Source organism: Protopterus annectens, chromosome 8.part0, assembly GCF_019279795.1.
Source record: "Protopterus annectens isolate FY-2018-M chromosome 8.part0, PAN1.0, whole genome shotgun sequence".
Lineage (NCBI taxonomy): Eukaryota > Metazoa > Chordata > Ceratodontiformes > Protopteridae > Protopterus > Protopterus annectens.
The window spans coordinates 752,677,264-752,704,169 of record NC_056741.1 but is presented as its reverse complement, the minus strand read 5'-3'; positions in this window follow the sequence as shown (position 1 = coordinate 752,704,169).

Genomic DNA, 26,906 nt, shown 5'->3' with positions numbered 1-26,906 from the left:
TAGCAAACGTTGTATATAATTCTTCCCCTAATTTTCAAACCTTGATTTTCTTGATCTAGCCCTGCTTCTCTGACAATTCGTTCCACATATAATTAAAAAAGATGAGGAAAGTATACAGTCTTGTTGTACAATTTTACCAGTTCTAAACAATTCTTTGTGTCACCTTTTTCTGTGTGAACTGTTGCTTCCTGGTCAATGTTAAGGATGTGCATGAGAACTATTGGGTGAGCTTGTGTACCCATGCTTCTTAATGTGGCCCAGAGATTTTCATGATTTACTCAAAGATCTTGCTATAATCAATGAAACACATATAGATAATCTTTTAATATTCTTTTGTCTTTTCAAGGGCCTATCTCACATCTCACATGGGGTCTACTTTGATTCACTGAAAACTCATTTCACTGAATTTCAATTCACCCTCAAAAAATCACTGACAGCTCAAATCACTGAATCACATTTCACTGAATATAAGTACTGTTGGGCAAATAAAATGTATACGCCCTTTTCCCTACTGTAGTTCGATCTTGGAGTTAGTATATGTAGATGGGGAGGTGGGGGGGCACAGCCGCCCACATTGGGGGGTGTGGAAGACATATCCCCCCCCACCTATGTAGCTTTTATATTTATGAATCTCATTTCACTGAAAGCTAACAATCTAAAACCAAAAGTAGATAGGGAGGCTATGCCCCCCACACTCCCCAATGTGGGGGGTTGTGCCCCCCCCCACACCCCCTAACTATATATATATATATATATATATATATATATATATATATATATATATATATATATATACTAACTCCAGGATCGCACTACAGTGGAGAAAAAGGGCATATACATTTTATTTGCCCAACAGTACTTACATTCAGTGCAGTGATTCAGTGAAATACGTTTTCAGTAATCTGAGCTTTTAGCGATTTGGTGTGAGTTTTTGAAATTCAGTGAAATGATTTTTCAGTGAATCAAAGTAGACCCCTCCCGTGATGTCTTTTTTTCTTGCTATTTTTTAAATCCTGCTTGCACTTCTGCCAGTTATCATTATTATTATGGTTGTAATCTCCACTGAATAATCTTGAAATGACTCTTGTGGTGTTCCTGCCTTTCTGAACTAGTTTAGTCCAGTTTTCAGGTTATTGCTGAATTCAGGGCTGTGTTACAAGTTTCTGTGTTGCCCATACCTTACTTGGATAGAAGGAAGTTTCTCTATTCACCTGTGAGAGAGGGGAGCTTTCAGCAGCCTATCTGTCCATGGAGGAGTGGTTTCAGCCCAGACGTTAGTAGTTTATCGGCCATTTTGGGCTAATTTCTATCTCTTTCACTTCCCTGCTATAAAAACCGCATTTGCACGGTTTTCAGCACCAGGCAGTGCTGGTTAGATAGAGTTAAACTATTCTCAGCTCCACGAAGTGTACTCTTCAATTTTTCCCTTGGAACTAGACAAACCTTCAACTTTAGCACTCAAACCATTCATTTCACAGTCAAGCACTTGCTTAAAACTCATAGCAAGCACTAATTAACCCTAGCACTAGACCCCCCCCTATACTGTCCTGAAGGACAAGTCTCTCTAGTCGTCCTCACCACCCAATCAGAAAAACAGCTTACTCTACCTATTCAGGTATGTCCAAAGGGCAGTTTCCGGTGTACTCTCCAGTCCAACTGGTGAATCTGGGCATTTTGAGGCAATGTTACAACTGCCTCATGTACACAGACAACCCTCTCCTCCTACCACCAAACACTAATACATGCGAGAGATGCAATTATACAGCCAAACTGGAGGCAAAGCTCTCTCAACCCAAGACTGGAACTGACAGTCAAGAGGAGAAGGGTAATACTTGCAACACACCACCAATCTCACATAGACCTAATAAACCCACACTGGCAAATAACACACATGAATACATGAAAACATACTCGGAGGCTCTAAATAAAAATCTGCAAAAGCAACAGAGACCTCCAAAGCAGACATCCAAGCAACCTCCACAGCCCATCACTAACCATGAAACACATACGTCACATAATCATTATGCCACGCAATCACAGCCCTTAAGGCAAAATAACATACCCAACACACTAGTAATAGGCGACTCTATAGTCAGGCACACTGATGTCCCACTAACTAGTCTGGCCAAGGAGAAGGTTACAATTAGCTGCCTGTCGGGCACCAGGATCCACCACATAACACGAGCACTCAGGTCACTCCAGAACAAGTACAAATACGACTCTGTCATTGTCCATGTTGGGTTGGTGTGAATGACCTCAGATGTACCTCCCTGGACTACATGAAAAGAGACATGGAAGAGCTCTTTGATCATGTAGCCCAGGCCGGTATGACCCTGACCCTGAGTAGCATCCTGCCCTCACCAAGAATGATGCCACACTATAAAGAAAAAAATTATCAATATCAACAATTGGCTAAGTTTCTGTTGTCATTAAAAGGGGATCCAGTATCTGTCTGTCTGGGATGACATGCTCAACAAGCCACGTTGCTTCACAAGAGATGGCTTGCACCTGTCACCCTTAGGCTTTCGAATACTGGCCAAGGCTCTTGCCACCCCCATAGTGCCTTTTTTAGGCAAGGCTCAAAAGACAAACCCACCACCATAAATAGCACAAGTAACCAAAAACTGAGGGTAATGCTACTCAACGCCAGAAGTCCAAACCTCAAAATGCATGCACTCAAGGCACTTCTCAGTATGGAGAACATCGACATCTGTGCAGTAACAGAAACCTGGTTTAAGGCTCCTGAGAGTACCCCAGCACTACTAGGCTATAACTCATACCATACCTTTCGGCCACAGAACCAGGACCAAAACACAAAAGGCGGGGGTGTATCCATATTCATCAAGGATACTCACACCTCCAGGTTAGTGGCGCAGCACAATGCATCAGAGATCATCCATGTGCAACTAACAATGGGCAAAACTGCAATCCAAATTGTAGCTTGCTACAGATCACCCACCATGACCCAGGACCCCCATTCCACATTTCTGGAGACACTGGGAAATATGAAGGTCCTACCAAACACCCTAATACTGGGTGATTTCAATTACCCAAACATAAACTGGGAGAACTACTCAAGTACTAACTCCCTTGCCCAACGCCTCCTAGAATTTATAAACTCGAATGTCCTGGATCAACTGGTTAACACCCCCACCAGAGGGAATAACATATTGGACCTGGTCATCACCAACATGGGTGAGTGGTGTTCCACACCGGAGGTCAACCCCTCGCTGGTTAGATCAGACCATAGACTAATCACTCTGGATATCCACATTCCGTCCCCACCCCCAATCAAGGTTACCACCGTAAACAACTTTTCAAAAGCAAACTTCACGTTACTTAAGACCGAGATGGAAAGGTTCACAGCCCCTATGCTAAAGGACAATGCTGTCCAAGCTGCTGAAACCTTTACAGAGGCACTCTATGAGCATCTGCAGACATGCATAGATCGTGCTATCCCAAGTAAAACCAAGACTCACTTCTCCAAGAAAAGGAAACCAGTCTGGTGGACCTCTGCCATAAACAAGCTATACAACAGAAGGAGGAAACTAGTACAGAAAAAGAGTAAAATCCCAAGAAAGAAAGACATCCCTGATCAGTATCAGCAAGAAACTACAATCCCTTATTAACTCATTCAAGGCTAGTTTCGAAAGAAAAATTGCCAATGACTCCAAAGATAACCACAAAGCATTCTTTAGCTATGTAAAGAACCTAAGTGGAAACTCTCAGATCTGCTCTGAGTTAGTGCAGAATGGCACAAAATACACTGAACTGACTGATAATGCCAACATTCTGGCAGACAGGTTTAGTGTAAACTTCACCACCCTCTCACCCCCTAAAGGGCCCATAACCATACCAGAAGAATGTAGGGCCCCATCAATCACCAACACACAGGTTAAAACAGACCTATCCAAAGCCAAAAACACAGCTTCAATGGGACTGGACAGTGTCCCAGGCTGTGTCTTACAAGAGCTCCAAAATGAACTAACCCCTCACCTAAACACACTGTTCAAACTCAGCCTCTCTACAGGCTATGTACCCACAGAGTGGCGCACAGCAACAGTTATCCCACTCCACAAAGGTGGAGCCACAATGGACCCCAGGAACTATCGCCCTATAAGCCTGACAAGCCTGGTCTGCAAGGCTATGGAGCGCATCATCATGGAACTCATTAACAGAGACATTGGGAACCTCCAAACTTTTGACCCTACCCAGTTTGGCTTTGTTAAGGGCAGATCATGCCTCCTAAACCTGGTGGACTTCTTTGAGACAGTTGCCAAGGCATTAGACGAGGGAAAGGAGGGCCACACAGCTTACCTAGACCTTGCAAAGGCTTTGGACACCATTCCCCATTCTAGTATTATACACAAGCTCACCAGCTTGAACATAAACTCCTACATCATGAGATGTGTTGCCAACTGGCTCATGGATAGAATCCACATGGTAAGAGTTGCAGGCTCTGCGTCCGACTCTAAACCAGTTACAAGTGGCGTCCCCCAGGGCTCAGTCCTAGGACCCCTCCTGTTTGGTATATACTTCTCAGAGGTACAGGCAAGCATAGGAGGACTATGGCTGACCAAGTTCACAGACGACTGCAAACTAGGGGCCATAACTGATTCTCCGGCTGATACAGACACCCTCCAGAAGGGTCTCACTGAGATGGATACCTGGTGTCAAAATCATGGCCTCAAGCTAAATGCCAAAAAGTGCATAGTCATCTCCTTTGGAAAAAATAAAGTACCCATGAACTACCACATAGGTGGTAGTCCCCTAAATACAGAAAATGTAATAAGGGATCTGGGGACCCAAGTAGATAGTAATCTCTCCTTTGATAATCATATTGTCAAGGTGGTTAGAAAATCTTTCTATGTGGCCCACCTAATCACAAAAGGGTTCACATATAGAACAAAATAGGTTATTGTGCCTCTCTACTCATCACTCATTAGACCCATCATAGAATACAACACCCCATTTGGGATGCACCTTACAAGACACCTGCAACAGCTGGAAAGACCACAAAAGTACCTCACCAAGAGGATTACTGGCCTCAAACAGTTGCACTATGCAGCCTGACTCAAGAAACTCCAGCTGTACTCGGTTGCATACCGCTTACTCAGAGGTGATCTCTGCCTGACATACAAGGCCATGTCCAACCCAGAATTGATGGACATGCTTCACCTAAAAAAAAAAACACATCTCGGAGAGCCACACGCTCTAGAAATATAAACCTCACCACAATAATAAATAGGACATGCTGGAGGGATAGATTCCTGTCCCAGAGACTCCCCATGCTTTGGAACAGGATTCCAATATACATCAGGCAGAGCCCTTCACTAACACTCTTCAAGAGAAACCTTGACGGGTGGATGGGAAACAGAAAATTTACCCCGGGGATCACTGCAGTGGCTCTGCTGGACAGTGGCACAGGGAACTAATGGCTCTGCTGGACAGAGGCAAAGAGAACTAATCTAAGGGGGTGGCGAAAGCCAACACATTCTGGCTAGGCTTATAAATGCTCTTGGGCAGATAGCCTAGTACTTACTATGAACCTATGAACCTAATAAGTTCTTGCTGAACCTTTATTCTTCATGTTTTCTTGTAGATGAAGTTATGTCAGCTATGTACCCTGAACTGAAATTGGGTGAGGTCTTTTGTTGGATAATGTCCACATGGAAGTTTGGTGGACATATCATGGGAAGTATAGTATACCTGAGCAATATGTCAAGGATATCTTTGGTGTGTATTATTTTATTTATCTGGTTACAGAAGTGGCGGGAGGGGTGACACTTTGGTTTCTTTTTTTGTATTTAAAGCTGTTGCAGAGCACATATGACTGTCTATGATTTAAGGAAGGGGATTTACATTAGTAATCCATGAGTTGTTTTATCTTTTGATCTGTGTTTATTTAGTGGATGAGTGGACAGAAAAATCACCATTTAAAAGTTATACATGGGATCATGTTTCAATGGTCCAATGTAATACCACTTCTGGGGAAATTGATAATGACGTATTGTGGGACTGTGTGTTATGTTGCAGTGACATGGGTCTGTCTGGTGGAAAATTAATTAATAGTCATGCACTATAAATAAACTTCAGTCTCACATCCTGGAGTCAAGGTTGAAATGTTAGCAAGTTGCAAATAAGTTTGTTATTCAGGCTGTGTAAATCAGGACCCAACTGATGCTGACTTAGTTTCTACAGTTTATGTAATGTGAGCTGCTATTTATAAGTGTAACTGAGTAATGCATTGCTGTTTCAAGAAATTGGAACACACTCATGACAATCTGTACTTAGGGAACCAGTGGTCTAGTCCACTCCTTTACCTGTTGTGTAACTTTACAAAGGATAGTTTATTTAGGGGTATAATCTACGGTAGGTATGCAGAGAAAGAGAGAGACATTTAAGAATGAAATCAGGCTGGGGACAGAGATGAATGGTGTATAATATGTTGTACAGTGTCTGGAATACCTAGGTATTTTGTACAGGATGAATGAGCATAAAAACTGTTAACTGTTGCCATTTTGTTTCCCATGTGTACAAAATGGAGGTTATGACAAACTGCGATGTGAATAGACTACCCGAGAAAGTGTGTACAGTTTCCGCTGTTCATGTTCATGAAGTTTTGTTGATTGTCATTAATAAAGATTGCTTTTCCATAAAAAAAATAAATAAATAACTGACATTAAAGGTTAGGAGATGATGCAGCATTTAGAAAATATACGAAACGCAGAAGTAAGAAGCTAGAGAATTCCAATTAAATGTGAAAGCAGCCAGAAAGGAAAGGCCCAAAGGGAGAAAAAGATTATTTCATTAAGCAAGGATGTGAATTTCATATCTATATATCAGAGCATAAAATATGACAAAGGAAAAAAAGTTTAACTAAATGTATTAAGAAATTGCAGAAAATGAAATGAAAAGTGGGACTGGTAAATGAATACGTCAACTCAGTAATGACAAAAGAAGAGAACTGAGATTCATCAAATCCAGATGTAACAACCCACTATAATGAATTGATTAAAATACTTTCATAATAAAATTAGTTCTGAAAGAATACAATAAATAAATAAAGGTACACAAGGCAAAACGGCCAAATGAAATTCACCATAGGATTCCCTACATCCCTAGAATATTTTTATGAGAGAAAGATAAGCCCCCGGATTTACTAATCTTCTGTGCAGGACTAGCTTAGTCCTGCACAGAAGTGACCATTTAGGAGCAGGATGGCAGCACGCCATGCATATTAATGAGGCGCGTTGCCTGAGCTCCTAGGCTTACACGGAGCATGTAAGAGTACAGGGGGCGTGTCTTAGAGCAGAACTCTCAGAATAAACACGCCCCTGCAATGTAGAACAGCAGAAAGGGGAACGCAATGAGAGAGACTGCTCACAGGTGACCGCATATCCCCACCAACAGTCCACCTTGTGTACAATAGCAACAGCATATATAAATAAAATGAAGAAACCCTTGTATTTTTTTTTAAATCCATTTAAATCTAACCGCAGGTGCGTGGGTGTGCCCATCACTTAGCTACGGTTAATGCAGCTTAAATGGCTGAAGAGGATAACAAGGAAGATATATGCAAATGAAGCAGCATAGCAATAGTGTAGTGGGCAGAGTATTCACCTTAGAAGTAGACAGTCTCAGTTCAAGTCCCACTGCAGCAGATTCCATTTTCCATGGCAAAGCATGTTATGAGTAATATTTATGTTGCATAACTCACTAAATAATATATCTTTATGAACTGGAGTACTGCAGTAAATTCACATGTGAGGTGTCAGTGTCATAATGAATATGGCACAAGTAAGCAGGTGTAAGCACAAATAAGCAGTAGTAAGCATATTTAAGCACTAGTAAGCAGGCTTAAGCCCGTTTGTGCAGCTGTAAGCAATGCCCACACTGGCTAAGCAATTCTAAAGATAACACTGTGTAAGTAGATGTAACGGCAGGTTAGCAGTGCTTACCATCATGCAAACCCACTTACAACTGCAAAAAGGGCCTTAATCACTCTGTATCCAATGGGCCTTGTTCTGCCCACCAACAAAATAAACAGCCATGCAGGTCTCAAACCCAGAACCCTATACACCATAGTCCCAGTAGTTAGTCACCAAGCCATCACAGAAGTACAGAAGAATGAGGTAGAAGCAAACAAGTCCTCACCATAGTATAACCAAATTGAACCTGTGAAAGGAATCAGTATACAGTCATATGTACCATAACCCACTACATAACATAAATATGTGAACTGTAGTACAGCAGTAAGCCCAGATGTGAGGTGTAATTGTAATAGAGTGTTGAAGTCCCCAATAAAACACAAGGACCCCACAGAGTGTATGTACACATTAATCATGGATACCAAGCATACATATAAGGTGTAATGAATAATAACACAATGCCAAAAAGGCATTATAAATAAAGTCTAATGTAAGCAATGATAAGTATTGCACATGCCAGTTTAGGAGGTGTGAGCAATGTGTAGACCAGCTAACTCATTGTGCCCTGTGGTATACCCCTTTAAACAATGCCAACCTTATGTAAGCAGGTTTGCACATAGTTTAGCCTTTTCAAAACTGGCCAATCACGGAAAACTGCAGGAAATTGGCCGTACTTAAACCCAAGAGGCAGGAATACATCTCATAACTGGTTGTATCTTCCCCTTGCAGGCACTATGGCAGTAAGAGGAGAAGGAGTGCGCTTCCAGACACAACTCTGGTGCATCCAGGAATCCAAGGTCATGGCAGGACTCCTAGTTAAAGGCCATGCTTAGAGACTGCTGCAGGGCCAGTACCAGGGCTCCCAATATAAGGTGGAGGCCTGGGACCATCTCACCCGCGACCTCACCAGTGCCACTGGCATACCCCAAACTGGTGAGCATGTCAGGCATCCCTATACTGACCTGAAGCGGCGGAAGGGGGACTTCTTGGAGGAGTGGCTCCAAGAGGCTGAAGCATCAGGGGATGTTCCAGATGTGTGTAAGTATCACCCCAGTATGTGTGTAATAATTTCCAGCTCAGGTATATCATGGATAGGTATGGCTAAGTTTTCCTCTTATGTCCCCCACAGCTGCAATGGAGCGGGCCGCGAACCAGTAGGCCCACATCAGCCACCTGGTGAGGTTGCGATGCAAGGCAGGTCAGTAATACTCATGCATTTACTGTCATAGGAAATAAAAATAAAAGAAGTAGTAAATTAATTGCTAGTATGAAACCTGTATTGTTCAAGGCAAGTACTGCATACACTAGAGAATATGGCAGTAAGAGTCTCATATTGTCTGTAAGTCAAAAAAATGTAATAGCCTGACAAAACAGGTCTAACTGCTGGACTGCACACTGAGCTAATCGAAGGAAGGGCACTGAGCAAACTCAGATCTATAATATATAATATTAAGTATCCTGTTATTTGTTTATTTTTTCGAGTTATTTATAGCACTTTGTCTATTGCATACTTTTCTAGCTAGTTTCATTGTGTGTGAGGTATTAATTGGAAATTGTCCACTTTTATTAAACATCTGTTTGGGTTGTTTGTTCTGATCTCCTGCCAAGGAGTGTGTCATATAACTTGTTTGCAGTTAAAAGCTTTCTCTAGAGGCTCCTTTATCTGTTTAAAATGTTCATTTAAAGGCTCACTGCTGCTTTTCTGCTGTGAGAAACATTTCTGCAGTTTGTTTCTACCTACGTAGTGTGGGTATTTGTAGCATTGTCCATATTCAGGCTTGTGTTTGGGCCTAGTGTTTCTGGAGGCTGTGTGTCTGAGCACATGTTCAAGTACATCTTGGTTTAGCCAAAGCCATTAGACATTTCAGTGAGAGGGGATTGTTTATGGTCATTGGCTGACTGGGGTCACCTGGACTACAGCTTAGATTAAGCACCTCATTGGTTCTTTTGAGCTTTTTTTTAAAGCTGTCTCAGGTTTCAACTTTCTGTTACCTAAGAAGTTAAGTTTTTGAATGTTTCTGCCATTTCACACTGAGCTAATCGAAGGAAGGGCACTGTGCAAACTCGGATCTATAATATATACCATTAAGTATCCTGTTTTTTTGGCTTATTTTTTGAGTTATTTATAGCACTTTGTCTACTGCATACTTTTCTAGCTAGTTTCACTGTGTGTGAGGTATTAACTGGAAAGTGTCCACTTTTATGAAGCATCTGTTTGGGTTGTTTGTTCTGATCTCCTGCCAAGGAGTGTGTCATATAACTTGTTTGCAGTTAAAAGCTTTCTCTAGAGGCTCTTTTATCTGTTTACAACTTTCATTTAAAGGCTCACTGCTGCTTTTCTGCTGTGAGAAACATTCTGCAGTTTGTTTTTACCTAAGTAGTGTGGGCATTTGTAGCATTGTCCATATTCAGGCTTGTGTTTGGGCCTGGACTGCACACTGAGCTAATCGAAGGAAGGGCACTGAGCAAACTCAGATCTATATGATGTGGAGGCTGTGTGTCTGAGCACATGTTCAAGGACATCTTGGTTTAGCCAAAGCCATTAGGCATTTCAGTGAGAGGGGATTGTTTATGGTCATTGGCTGACTGGGGTCACCTGGACTACAGTTTAGAGTAAGTACCTCATTGGTTCTTTTGAGCTTTTTGTTAAAGTTGTCTCAGGTTTCAACTTTCTGTTACCTAAGAAGTTAAGTTTGTGAGTGTTTCTACCATTTCACACTGAGCTAATCGAAGGAAGAGCACTGAGCAAACTCAAATCTATAATATATAACATTAAGTATCCTGATTTTTTGCTTATTTTTTGAGTTATTTATAGCACTTTGTCTACTGCATGCTTTTCTAGCTAGTTTCACTGTGTGTGAGGTATTAACTGGAAATTGTCCACTTTTATTAGGCATCTGTTTGGGTTGTTTGTTCTGATCTCCTGCCAAGGAGTGTGTCATATAACTTGTTTGCAGTTAAAAGCTTTCTCTAGAGGCTCTTTTATCTGTTTAAAACTTTTATTTAAAGGCTCTCTGCTGCTTTTCTGCTGTGAGAAACATTTCTGCAGTTTGTTTCCCACCCTCCCCCCTATAGTTGGTGACTTTTCAGTTGCCCGACCCTACTGTAATTTGATCTGGGACACTCCTCCCTGTCTAGTGTTATTACCTCATTCTACCTAATACAGGGAGCTCATTTGAGAAGGCCAATCCACTTAGTTTCTGCTCATCCTTTCTCTCTTTCCACTTAAAAAAATTCTAAGCTTGTTTCCTGTCTTTCCTGTGGGTAGTCTAGTCCGGATACAGATTTTTTGTGTCCAGGACTGTTTGTGGGCTTCGGAGCCTCCAAGCCTTTCTGTGTTGGAGGGAAGCCTTCTAGCTTAATTTTGTTTCTTAGAACTAGACAGTTTTTTAGTTTCAGCACTCAAGTCTGTTTCTTTGAGCTCAGCACTTGTTCAGAACTCATTGTAAGTATTAAATAAGCTACAAATTACTACAGCACTCAACTTTCCTTGCTTGTCTAGAGGAAAACAGATTCTAGAACTTAATAAATAAGCACCTATCCAGGCATGTCTAAGAGTCAGCTCCCAGTGTTTGTTCTCCTGTCTACCTGACAAATCTGGGCATCTTGGGGCAATGCAGCAATTGCCTCATGTACACAGACAACCTCTCCTCCTACCACCTAACACTACAACCTGTGAGAGATGCACTTATATAGCCAAACTGGAAGCAAAGCTCTGTTCACCCAAAACTGGACTAGACAGTCAAGAGGAGAAGGTAAACACTTGCACCACACCACACTCATCATATAGTCCCTCAAAACCTACACCACCAAAACACACACATAGAAACACAAAACACACACCTACATTTTACAGAGGCTCTCAGTAAAAACCTGCCCAAGCAACAGGGACCTCCAAAGCAGAAACACAAGCAACCTCCACCCCCAAACACAACCCAAATGACACATACCCACAAAATCAATGTGCCACTCAACCACAGCCCATAAGGCATAACAACGTACCCAACACTCTAGTCGTAGGTGACTCTATAGTCAGGCACTCTGATGTTCCACTCACCAGGCTAAACAAGGAGAAAGTGATGTTCCACTCACCAGGCTAAACAAGGAGAAAGTTACTGTCAGCTGCCTGTCATGTGTCAGGATCCACCACATAATGCATGCACTCAGGTCACTCCACAACAAGGACAAATATGACTCTGTCATTGTCCATGTTGGTGTGAATGACCTGAGACGTACCTCCCTGGACTACATGAAAAGGGACATTGAGGAGCTGTCTGATCTTGTAGCCCAGGCAGGTATGACCCTAGCCCTGAGAAGCATCCTGCCATCACCCAGAATGATACCACAGTACAAGGACAAAATGATTGACTTCAACAATTGGCTAAGCTTCTGGTATTATTCTAAAGGGATCCAGTATCTGTCTGCCTGGGATGACATGATCAACAAACCACGATGCTTTGCCAGAGATGGCCTGCACCTGTTGCCCCTGGGATTCTGGATACTGGCTAAGACTCTAACCACCCCTATTGTGCCTTTTTTAGGCAAGGTTCAAATGACAAATTCACCACCATAACAGGTACAAGCAAGCAAAATCTGAGGGTATTGCTACTCAATGCTAGAAGTCTAAACCTCAAAATGCACTCACTCAAGGCACTCATTAAAATGGAAAACATTGACATCTGTGCAGTGACAGAGACCTGGTTCAAGGCTCCAGAGAGTACCCCTGCATTACCAGGCTATAATTCATACCGCACCTTTCGGCCACCTAACCTGGACCGAAACTCTAAAGGTGGAGGTGTGTCCATATTCACTAAGGATATCCACGCCTCCAGGCTAGTTGCTCAGCATAATGCATCCGAGATTATCCAAGTGCAACTAACTCTAGGCAAGACCGCAATCCAAATTGTAACTTGCTACAGATCCCCCACCATGCCCCAGGATTCCCACTCCTCATTTCTTGATACACTGGAGAATATTAGGGTACAACCTAACACCTTAATAATGGGCGATTTCAACTACCCCACCATTAACTGGGAAAACTACTAATGTACCAACTCTTGTGCTCAACGTTTTCTGGAATTCATAAATTCCAATGCATTGGATCAACTTATCCACACCCCACCAGGGGCAGCAATATCATAAACCTGGTCATTACCAACATGGGCAACCGGTGCTCCACACCAGAGGTCAAGTCCTCGTTGGGCAGATCTGACCACAAGCTAATCACCCTAGACATCCACATCCCTCCCCCACCCCCCCATTAGGGAAACCACCGTAAAAAATTTCTCCAAAGCCAACTTCACGCTTCTTAAGACAGAAGTGGCAAACTTCACAACACCCATGCTGATGGACAATAGAGGTATGACTGCTGAATCCTACACAAATACACTTTATAAGCACTTACACGAGTGCATGGATCATGCAATCCCTAACAGAACCGAGATGTTATCCTCCAAAAAAAGGAAGCCAATCTGGTGGTCCCCTGCCATAAACAAGCTCTACAACAGAAGAAAGAAACTGTTGCAAAAAAGAGTAAAATCTCATGACTGGAGGAACTCCGTGGTCAGCCTCAGTAAGAAGCTGAGATCCCTCATAAAATCCTCCAAAGCTAGTTACAAAAACAAAATTGCCACTGTCTCTAAAGACAACCACAAAGCATTCTATAGTTATGTCAAGAATCTCAATGGCAACACTCAGATCTGCTCTGAGTTACAGCACAATGGCACTAAATATACAGAACCAACTGATATTGCCAACATCCTGGCAGATAGGTTCAGTGCTAACTTTACCCCCTCTCATCCCCTAAAGGGCCCATCTCTATACCAGAAGAATGCAAAGTTCCTGTAATCATGGTTGCACAGGTAAAAAACACACTCTCCAAAGCCAAGAACACAGCATCCATGGGACCTGACAACATCCCAGGCTGCGTTCTACATGAACTACAGAATGAACTGTCACCCCACCTAAGTACCATGTTCAATCATAGCCTCACCTCAGGCTATTTGCCCACTGAATGGTGCACAGCAATGGTTATCCCACTCCAAAAAGGGGGAGCCACCACAGATCCCTGAAACTACCACTCCATTAGCCTGACGAGTCTGGTCTGCAAGGCTATGGAACATATCATTATGGAACTTATAAACAATGACATTGGTAATCTCCAATATCTGGACCCCACCCAGTTCGGGTGTGAAAAAGGCAGATCATGTCTCCTAACCCTAACAGACTTCTTTGAAGTTGTCACCAAAGCCGTAGATGAGGGTAAGGTGGTTCACACAGCCTATCTAGATCTCTCCAAGGCTTTTGACACCATCCCCCACTCTGGAATTATAGATAAACTCACTAAACTAGGTATAAATCCCTATGGCACAAGATGGGTTGCCAGCTGGCTCACTGACAGAGCCCACACTGTGAAAGTAGCAGACTCCAAATCCAACTTCAGACCAGTGACAAGTGGAGTACCACAGGGTTCAGCCCTGGGTCCTCTCCTGTTTAATATCTACTTCTCTGAAGTACAGGCTAACACAGAAGGTCTTTGGCTAATGAAGTTTGCAGATGACTGCAAACTAGGAGCCATAATCAAAACTCCAAAAGATGTGGATATCCTACAAAAGGGCCTCGCTGAGACAGATGCCTGGTGTCAAAGCCATGGCCTCAAGCTCAATGCCAAAAAGTGCATTGTCATCTCTTTTGGTAAAAACTCTGTACCCATGAACTACCACATAGGTGGTAGTCTACTTAACACTGACAGTGTGATAAGAAACCTTGGGACACAGGTGGACAGTAGTCTCTCCTTTGAAAATCACATTGCCACAGTAGTCAGGAAATCCTTCTACATGGCACACCTCATCACAAAATGTTTCTCATCCAGGAAAAAAGAGGTAATTGTTCCCCTCTACTCGTCACTCATTAGACCCATTATAAAGTACAACACCACTTTTGGTATGTACCTCACAAGACATCTACAACTGGAAAGGCTGCAGAAATACCTCACAAAGAGGATTACCAGCCTCAAACAGATGCCCTACATAGACCGTCTCAAAAAACTGCAGCTTTACTCCGTCGCATATCGCTTACTCAGAGGCGATCTCTGCCTAACATACAAAGCTATGTTAAACCCAGAGCTTTTGGACATGCTCCACTTAAAGAAATCCCAATCCCTCCAAGCTACACGCTCCAGGGACCGAAACCTTGTCACCACAATAAACAGAACATGCTGGAGGGATAGATTCCTGTCCCAGAGACTTCCCATACTCTGGAACAAATTACCTATCTATATCAAACAAAGCTCCTCATTAGCACTCTTCAAGAAAAATCTTGATGATTGGATGGGAGATAGGAAATTCACCCTGGGGATCACTTCTGTGGCTCTGCTTGACAGTGGCACAGGAAAATAATTTTCTTGGATGGCAAAAGCCAGGGTACCTTTTGGCTAGGCTTATATAGGGCCTAGGGCCAATAGCTTAGTACCTACCTATGAACCTATAAACCTATATCCTGGTATCATACGGTAATGTAGATATGCAATCATGTAATAGTACTGTAGTATTAAGCACTGTTACCCACACTGTCCGCCATAAATTGAATGTGTAGGAATGCCTGTATATGACAGGTGTAATCCCCAGAGGCCATTTAGTACAACTGAGAGACTCATAGACAGTAAACAGGCAAAATGCAGACAACAAACACTGAATAGTACATGCACCTGAAATGTGAACTGTAGTTTTTTAGCACACACAGCCACGGTTTGAATCCTGCCAGTGGTAGTAGTCTGCATGCAGAATCATATCCCACAACTGTACAGGTATGTCCAGAATGTCTAGTAAAGTAACCCATATCTGTTGCCTATCAACCTGTCCCTCTGGGAAATAAGTGGGATGATCCCAGACGTATAGGCAGCAAACAGGAAATATAACTGATTGACACACAGCTATGAGAACAAAGCTGGCACACTAGCAACTCCCCAATACCTTATGTGATTAAGAAGTCAAGTATGTCCCATTACACCCCAACTTGTCAAGCTCTGGTCAGAGTGTGTACAGTAACAGAGTGAGATGTATGTGCATAGCAGTAATGTGGACTCTGGTACTGTGTGTGGGAACATTCAGGTAGTGCTAATACACATTCCTCCCACAGGTCTGTCAGATATTAACACTGTGCCCAGAAATACAAAAATGATATGTAATTGTTTTGAATAATGAGGTATTACACATCACTGTCACCCACACTGTCCATCAACATATAACTGTCTAGGAAACTGCATATGAGTGGTGTAATAAAAGGTCAGAATGCAAAAGCACAGGAGATTAATAAGATAGAAAGCAGATAGGAGATATACAGCAATAGCTATATAGCAGACACAACTATGATGAACAGTGATTAAGTTGTAGCAGACACAGCCATGGTCTGAATCCTGGGAGTCGAATTAGACTGCATACAGATGCATACCCCACAACTGTACAGATGAGGCCAGAATGTCCAGTATATGTGCCCATATTTGCTGCCTGTCCCTCTGGTAAGTCTGTGAGATGATCCCAGATGTGTAGCCAACAAACAGGGAATACAAGTGATTGTCAAACATCATGAGAATACACCTGTCACTGTAGCAACCCCTGAAACTGTTAGGAGAGTAATATTGCAAGTATGTCCTATCTACACTCCCATGCCGTCAAGCTGTGACCAGAGTGTATACAGTAACAGAGTGAGATGTATGTGCATAATACTGTGTAATCCAGAACATTGTGTGGCAACAGTCGGGTAGTGCTAACAAACATTGCTCCCACAGGCACATTGGATACGAACAATGTGCTGAGGAATACAGACCATTATAACCTGTACTGGTACTGTTCACTCTGGTATTGTAGGGAATTGTGAGTGTTGCAGTTTCTCTGACTAATAAAGTATCACTGGTCACTGTCACCCACACTGTGCTACATAATATAACTGTGTAGGAAAGCATGTATATGTGTGTGTCAGGTCACTAAAGGTGGAAGAGGGCAATATTCTAGATATGCCCAGGCACACCAGCATGTGGTCAACACATGGTCAGAGTCTGTGCAGAAAGAGTTGGATAGCTATGTGAAAAACAGCAACCCAGAATCTGGGAGTATGTGCAGAAAAAGTAAGTGTTAACAAACATTCCCTCCACAGGTATACCAGGTAAGAGGTGTGTACTGCAGGTAAAACCGGTTCATGTGTAACGATGATGACAGCCATATCACTGTCCAAACTAAGGCTATAGGGTAGTGTAGTAAGACTTGTAAGGAACAGATAACAGCACTGACTAGGAAAGTAATGTGGAGTACAGGAATATACTAGTTGTTAATTGACATCCCCCCCCCACCATATCTCCACTAATAATCAACATACCCACCCCACCTGGTATGTATTGACTCTGATAATGTCCAGTTGTTTGATAAATATATTAATGGTTCCCATGCATGTGCTATATTGAATTATTCCAATATTGGTGGCATGGTGCCATCAACGTACCTGCATGCTGTTCTTATTACCACTGTGGTACCATATATGCATGTGTTCTGTTTGCTATACAACTGTTCCATATCTGGTGTCTGGGTTAATGGCAATATCTATGCATGCTGTTATACCTAATCCTGGAATGTGTTAACTATTACTAACCCATATATGATGATGAAATCTAAACACTATAGCACGCTTGGGAAGGACGGTCCCTGCAGACCCACCTGTCCCACCTCAGCTGGCCATGGTACTGGGCACTAGCAAGTCTGCGGCCCAACCCCGGACCTCCCTGTCCATTGGTCCTGCACCACCTTCGGGTAGAACCACCTCAGGGGATGGGACTCACCCCCCCTGTGAGTGGGTCACGGACAGGCATCTGTCACCCTTCGCCAGGTCGGGGTCGTGGTGCGTAGAGCGATCAATGAACAGTTTGGTGATCTTCTATGCCAGCTCGAGGGCTGCGTGTCATGATTAGAGAGTCAGCCGGGCTCTGTGACTCAGCCACCTTTGGGGCTGTGAAGGTGCAGTGGTGACTGCCCATGGGTGGGGATCTCAGTCCCACTGTTACCACTAGGGGGCTTGTGGGCTTCCGATATCCCAACACCACTCTCCATCAAGGTGTATACCCCCCACATGTGTCATATACTGCCCCTGTATGTGTCTTGTTTGTCTTGTCTGTTAACCTACCCAACCTACCTCCCCAAATATACCAACTACTCCTTCCCAACTTCCCACTCTCACCTGAAAAAAAAAAGGGCAATCTGTTCCCACAAAAAAATCTCGCCCCATACATAGCTGTCCATTTCGCACATGTATCCACTGGACACATGTAATCTGGTCTAACTGAAATCACAACTTATTATTGTTGTCCTCACCCCTCACCCAGGGGTTTGAGTGTCCAAACCTACCTCCAAATTCAGTATATATACACAGCTGTTGCTGTAGAAGAAATGGGCAGCTATGGACCTTCCCTACAGCCTTCCTTCACATCCTTAGCTATTTTCCCTACTGTCTTTCCCTTTTTGTACCCCTTTTTCACCACTTTCCTATCAACCCTTTTTACTTTTAAAGAAATTAGCGCAGGGCTAAGTGGGAATAAGCACTTTTAAGCAGCAGTAAGCAAGTCTAAGCCTGTTTGCGCAGGGGTAAGCAATACTTACACTGGTTAAGCAATTTAGAAACTAACTGAGTATACGAAACTGTAACCGGAAGTTAGCAGTGCTTACCTGTGCGCAAACACGCAGAAACCCGCTTACAACTGCTTTAAAGTGCCTTAATCACTCTGTATCCAATGGCCTGTGTTCTGCCCAGCAACAAAATAAACAGCCTCTGCAAGGCTCAAACCCAGGACCCTGCACACCATAGACAAAGTGATTTACCACTAAGCCACGCCAGATATACATAATTATGATGTTTTCAAAAACATAGCATCCAGCCCAGTCATTAAACAGTACAGCAAATGTATTCCAACATTTAGATGTATATGTGTGTGTGTAAATATATTAATATCTAAACAGATACAACATATCTATCTATCTATATATATATATATATATATATATATATATATATATATATATATACATATATAGAAATATATATGAACATATATACATGCAAATGCCTACATCAACACATATATATGTCTACACCTATATGTCTACATATACATAAGAAGTTACATATATGTAAGCAGATATATATCTATGTAGGTATATACGGACATAGTTTTTTATATATATATATATATATATATATATATATATATATATATATAAACAGATATATATATATATATCCATATGGGTATATATGGACATACATGTGTAGATATCAATGGGAGATTAACTAAATCATATATGTCCACAGGCACAGTTAATGGGGTTGAGAGGCCCCAAACAATATACATCTTGTACGAATAGGTATACCACCCCCCCCCCCCACACAGCCAAACACGTCCACCCTGCAATACACTGTTAAGTGTTGCAGATCCCATAATCAGGTCCTGACAAGACATGGCCACAAGATGTTAACAGTACTACATCCCACTTGTATGATGTCAGGCTGGTATTGGTAACATATCATGCAGTACAGTCTGGCTCCCATAGGAAATGTAAAATGTGGAAGCTATCAACATTGCCAGGATACATATGCACAGACACATATATGCAGATACAGATATGCATATACATATATATATATATATATATATATATATATATATATATATATATATATATATATATATATATATATATATATATATATATATATATATATATATAAAACCGTTGAACTTCAGAAGAAGATGGAATAGAAATAAAATAAACTAACTTCTATAAAGTAAAATAAACATATGGAAATAAAAACAAACCCATAAAATTGTAATATTTAGTTGTTGATTTGTTTTCAATTTTAAAGTTCTAAAGCATTTAACTGTCATTCCGAAGAAGTCCCAGTACAGTAAAGGGAACGAAAGCTTAATATTACAATTTTATGGGTTTGTTTTTATTTCCATATGTTTATTTTACTTTATAGAAGTTATTATATGTATATATATATATATATATATATATATATATATATATATATATATATATATATATATATATATATATATATATATATATATATATATATATATATATAGATATACATGTGACATAATAACTGCTGGTACAGAGGTGCCATGGCCACATACTACCCACTAGATATTGACATACATCTGTACAGCATCTCACTGCTCTGCCTGACATACATGACTGTTAAGGGAGGCCTGGCAGCAGTACCTCTGGCAAGTATCTGGACATGACATCTCACTGGGTAAGTACACTAAGCTGCTAGGCATGTAACAAAGCCCTGTGCAGGCTACAGACAGACTGACACAACACTGGCCTACATCTCCTATGGGGGAATGCCCATGTACCTGCATATATAGCAGGCTCTACAGGCATGTCACAGCACAGGGTAAGATACACCTGTGTGAAAGTGCATAACCACAATCAATATGAACACAGCCACAGCCACATATGGTAAGCTAGCATAATATTACAGTATATGGACTATCTGTTCAACACCATCCTCATATGTGCCACTCACACACTAACCCTACATATACTGGGCCGCTACACAGTATGGTCTGATGCCTGTCTGTGGTATGGAACATGTGTATGTATGGCCCTACAATCATGAAAGCCAATACAGTAACATACAATGGAGCAGCATGTAACATCAAGTAGGACGGGACCTAGAACGATGACATCTACCACAGTCTGTACACAGGCCAAAGTACATATTAACAATACACGCACTGCTGAAATTCACCATAAGTACACAGACCTCAGTACTGTACAAACAAGCACAGAATGTCCAGTTTATATCATCAAATGCAACCCCTACTGTACATAACATGTGTACCTCACTGGCATGTTTTCAGATATGATGACACTAATTATGGTGTGCAGCATGTATGCACCTCTTAATGCATGACATATGTACAAAGGTTGACAGAGTTGTAGCTGGAAGCACATACACAGGGCCATTATTGACATGTTGCTGTGATAACCTCATACATTTACTGTTGTAACAGGGTTTGTCGCAACATATGTCCTATGAGGGATATGAAGTCAGTAACTGTCGCGTCTTTCACCATCTACAGACTGCAATCCTCACACTACCTTCTGCAGTTCACAGATAGATGCTCTGTGGGTAACACATGACACCAAAGGCACCACACCCTGCCCAGTCTGCAGATGACCCTACAGGTGGGGAGTCCTTATAAACATAGAACTGACATGGCAGGTATTAAAACATGTAGGACAGCCATATCCGCACACACCCTATTAAACCACCATTACTCCGAATGCAGTATAGCAGCACTTACAGTCTGTAGTCAGGTCAGGCACATCCCCCTCCTGTGTGTTGGCCTGTTTCCACAGTATATGTTGTCAGATGTAAATCCCAAATCCATCTGAGATGCTGTTTGCCAAACAACAGATTTAGTTCCTGCTCAGAGTGAATGAAAAGGCCCAACACCAACATGATGTTCCTAAATATTGGAGTGTGTTTCCATGCAATTGGCTATGGGAATGTTACCACAGTTGTTCCACATGCAATCAGCTAGGGGAGGGCTGCAATTCATGCAGAGGCCATCAGCTGATCATGAGCATCATTTAAAATACACATGCTGCTGCCTAAGCAAAGCAGGTGTAGGTCTCCACATCCACCAGTGAGGGAGTGCGAGAGGCAGACAAAGGCAAAGACAATTCAGGGAGGGATGGGAGAGTAAAACTTAAGCATGTGTGGGTCACACACCTACCAGCAGAGGGTATCAAACCCCTGATGGCTATGTAGTGCTATCACAGTTCTATGCAGTTATTAGATGTGCCACATAGGTTACTTGTTGTGGAGCCCTCAGAACATATATGTGATGGTGAGTGACATCAGCAAGAGGGATATGGTAGCTATACGGTAGGTGTAGTACACATACCTGTCTGCATGAACAGGCGCCAGTGTCAACACAGCCACACTCTCACAGGAATGCACACACATTGACACACTTGACAGGGCCAGGACTACAACCCATCATTAGTTAAATTGCCACAACACATTCTGTGCAGGTATCACATGCACCATATGGGTTATATGGAGGTTATATGGGAAAATGGTATGGGGAGGTGTCTGACATCAGACAGCATGCTTCAGTATGCCAGTGGGGGTTGTAGTGAGTGTGAATGTGATCATATGCATCATACAACACACACACACACAAACACACAGGGTGCCAGTACTGACATGCATGGGTGCATTTCTGCATGGATGTGTGATGGTCGACTGTGCCAGATGGCTATACAAGGCTAGGTGATGGGTATACTTTGGCATCAGGCCACATGACAATGGTCTGCATTGTGGCTCAGGGCTGTAGTTTCTGCATTTGCCCACACAGGTGGGTATTGTATTTACCATCCAGTCACCTGGGTGACTATTGCATGTGGCCAATGCTGTGCAATGCTTGCCGTGTGTGTTCCTTAGTCCATGACATGGACAGTGTCCAGGATGTGCACACCTTCCACATGCATGTACAGTGACATGTGGAGCTGAACCTAAGCAGTGTACTACCTACATATTGGCTGTTGCCTAGGCAAGTGTGTGTGTGTGTGTGTGTGTGTGTGTGTGTGTATGAGACAGCCATGATGTCACATGTATGGGTATGGATTTGCACCCCTATTTCACATCTGTTATCTCTGTATGGTGGACATTGTGATATATATATTAGGGCCACCATATAAACAATTTGCAAAACCCACTCCACATTGGGCCCAGGTATCACACACTCACATACACCTCCACACAGGATACGAGTTACAAACACATATACCCACACACACACCTGTCATGCATGGGATTATAACCTCTCCCTAACTAGTTTATTACACTACAGCAATACACAGTTCCAGTACATGCCACAGAGATTACTGGAGTACGTCTTCCCCAAAGGTGTATATCACATTGTATGACATCAACAGGATTGCCAAAGTAGGACATTCAAATTGTAGTGAGTGTGGCTAGGCTAAAATGCATTGCTCCCAACACAGACAGTGACACACACAAAACATCCACAACTGACAAGTGTGGATATAGAACCCCTAAAAGAGGTCTATATCACACTACAGCATGGAGCTGTTATAGGATGCACCACAGGGATTACTGGTGAACTTCTTCCCCAAAGATGTATTTCACATTGGATGACATCAGCAGTATTGCCAAAGTAGGGCATTCAAATTGTAGTGAGTGTGGCTAGGCTAAAATGCATTGCTCCCTACACAGACAGTGACACATGCACACAAAACATCCACAAATGACATGTGTGGGTATAGAACCCCTAACAAAGATCTATACCACCCTACAGCATGGAGATGTTATAGGATGCACCACAGGGATTACTGGAGAATTTCTTCCCCAAAGGTGTATATCACACTGGATGACATCAGCAGGATTGCCAAAGTAGGTCATTCGAATTGTAGTGAGTGTGGCTAGGCTAAAATGCATTGTTCCCTACACAGACAGTGATACACACACAAAACATCCACAACTGACATATGTGGATATAGAAACCCCTAACAGAGGTGTATATTGCACTACAACATGGAGCTGTTATAGGATGCACCACGGGGATTACTGGAAAACTCCTTCCCCAAAGGTGTATTTCACATTGGATGACATCAGCAGGATTGCCAAAGTTGGGCATTCAAATTGTAGTGAGTGTGACTATCCTAAAAAGCATTGCTCTCTACACAGACAGAGACACACACAGACACTTGCCAAGTATGGGATTACAACTCCTACCTAACTAATTTATCATACTACAGCAGTACACAGTTACAGGATGTGCTACGGAGATTATTGGGCTACAATCTTCCCAGAGGTGTATTTCCAGGTGGATGACATCAGCAGCCTTACAAAGTAGAGCATTTTGATTGTATGGAGTGTAACCACCCTAAAAAGCATTGCTCTCTACACAGACAGAGACAGACACACAAAGTTGCCAAGGCAGGAATTAGAACTCCTACCTATTTTATCATACTACAGCAGTACACAGTTATGGCATGTGCTACAGAGATTACTGGGTTGCAACCTTCTCAGAGATGTATTTCTAGGTAGATGATATCAGCAGCCTTACCAAAGTAGAGCATTTCAATTGTAGGGAGTGTGACTACCCTAAAAAGTATTGCAAGGATTGCTCTCTCCACAGACAGACAGACACAGTTGCCATGTCGGGGATTTGAACTCCTAACTCACTAGCTTATCACACTACAGCAGTACACAGTCATGGGACATGCCATGGAAATTACTAGGCTACAACTCTCCCAAAGGTGTATTTCACAGTGGATGACCTCAGCAGGCTTGTCATAGTAAGTCTATGGGGAGGGCAGTGTGTGTGCATGGGCCATAACCCATTAATCTAGAGGTTGACACACCACATGCGGGCACACACAGGGTCATATTTCACAGGTACGTGTATACAGCTGCTAGATGACTACTTCCTTGTACAGTCATGTTGCACAACTAGCACGTGCACCACATAGTCTGTAATGCTGACAGATACTGGTGGCTAGTATCTGCAGTGAGTGACATCTGAACCTCATGTGGTTGGGGCCCTTTGGCTGTGTGCTGGGTGGGACAGGCCTGGATGGCTCCTTGCCACAGTCACCCTCTTCCACACATCTATGTATGTCTACCTTTGGCTTATTATAGTGTGTTGTCCTTACATATATGTCTGTAGTCCTATCCACTGTGTGTGCAAGGCATGAGTGGTGCACACTGATGAGTGTCTGCACTAACAACTACGACTGCCAGATATGTCTGGTCCACTGGTGTTTGCAAACATGGCCTTCATGTGTTTACGTGTGTGAGCATGCCCAGCATGACCTTTCAGTATGTTGTTGACTGACATTGCCTTCATTTCTCTAAGTGTGTGAGCATGTCCAGTATGCCCATCTGTATTTAATGTGTGGATCGAGTCCAGGTAGTTTGTACTGCAGTGCTGACCTTTGTGTTGCACACTGACAGGTAGCATGCTGTTTCTGCAGGGTATCCATCGTGCATTTGGCATTGACTGTTACTACATTTCTGCATAGGATGGGGGGGGCTCACCTGACTATTTCTAAATTTCTACACAGGATTGGGGGGGCACACCTGACTGTTACTACATTTCTACGTAGGATGGGGGGTCACACCTGAATATTTCTACATTCCTACACAGGATTAGGGGGCACACCTGACCTTTATTACAGTACTATGTAAGATGGTGGGCACACCTGTCTATTTCTACATATCTACACAGGATTGGGGGGGCACACCTGACTGTTATTACGTAGGGTGGGGGTGCACACCTGTCTATTTCTACATTTCTACACAGGATTGGGGGGGCACACCTGACTGTTCTTACATTACTATGTAGGATGGGGGGGCACACCTGACACTTGTACACATTTGCTAGGACTGTACTGGTATGTTGGGTACTCTATTTCATTCTGTAGTCTTACCTATCATGCTGACTAGAGGCATACCAGTGTAGTACAGATCTTAGCATTTATTTACCTACATATTAGCTTCTGACTTCCTACCCTTCAGAACTGACATCCCACTGCCTGACCTGCTGTAGTCTGTCTGTGTAGGCCTGGGGGGGTTACCCATAGGCCTCATTCAGTGACCATAGCACAGCCTTTGTTTGTGTTTGTCTATACCTATCCTGCTGGCTGTGACTGTTGTTGGGTATGTAAACCACCCTGACTGGCATGTGTAAGTCACTTACCTTGTGGGTGTCCCAGTATTGAGGGTGGTGCTGCAGGGCTGCCTATGTTAGATGCACATAGTACACTCCCTACACATGGCTAAGCACAGGTAGTGTAATGTCTGGCATCCCTTTTGCTGTATGTGAGAGTCAGAGAGAGGTGTTATTCCCTGGGTCCCTCCTGTGTCAGTGTATGTGCTATGCGTTGCCTCTTTGCCAAAGCCAGGGCATACTGGGCACGCCTCCTTCTGCCTACTGGGGCAGGCTCAGGTTGTTCCTCCGAGTCACTCTGTACCTGTGCAGACCTTGGCAATGGTGGGGAGCTGTGTGGCCCTGCCCCATGCTGTTCCTGCTGCAGCTGTTTCTGCAGGATCATATTGTGTAGCATGGCACATACAAGGACAATTTGGGTACGTGTAGCTGTTGAGTACTGCAAAGATCCACCGGATGTGTCCAGGCACCGGAACCATGACTTGAGCATCCCAAACACATGCTCTACTATAATTCTGGTCTGTGCATTTGCCTCATTATGGAGTTCTTGTTCGGGTGTGTGTGCATTTCTGATGGATGTTATCAGCCACGGCTCCAGTGTGTATCCAGCATCCCCCACTAGGTGACCGTCAGGGATGTCCCCATTGGCAAATCTCTGGTACAGCTGCATCAGATGCCAGATGTGGGAATTGTGATACCTTCCAGGGCAGCCAGCACACACATTCATTATTATGCCCTGGGCATTGCACATAACCTGGCAGTTGATAGAGGGGAAGCTCTTGTGGTTGATGTAGACCCTACCCCACTCACCAGGTGTTTTGATGCATATGTGTGTGTGCAGTCTATAGCACCCACTATCTCAGAGTATTCTGCTATTTGGTAGAACAGTTGCATATTGCTGGCCAACACCTCACAGGTGTTGGGGAAATATACATGCTCACCGACATGTGCTGACATGGCATCCAGGAACTGGTGGAGTACCTTGGATGCTGATGCTTGTGAAATCCCCATCATAGCCCAAGTTGGCCTTTGGAAGGTACATGTAGCTAGTATTCATAGGCCTACACATACCTTGGTATCCACTGGGATGGGTTTCCCTCTGTTAGTTCTGTGTGTGTCAGGCGTAGCTGGCACAGCTTGACAATTTGCTGTAGGAAGTCCCTGTCCACCCTATAGTGATCCACTATCTCTAGCTCATGTAGCCCCTGGTA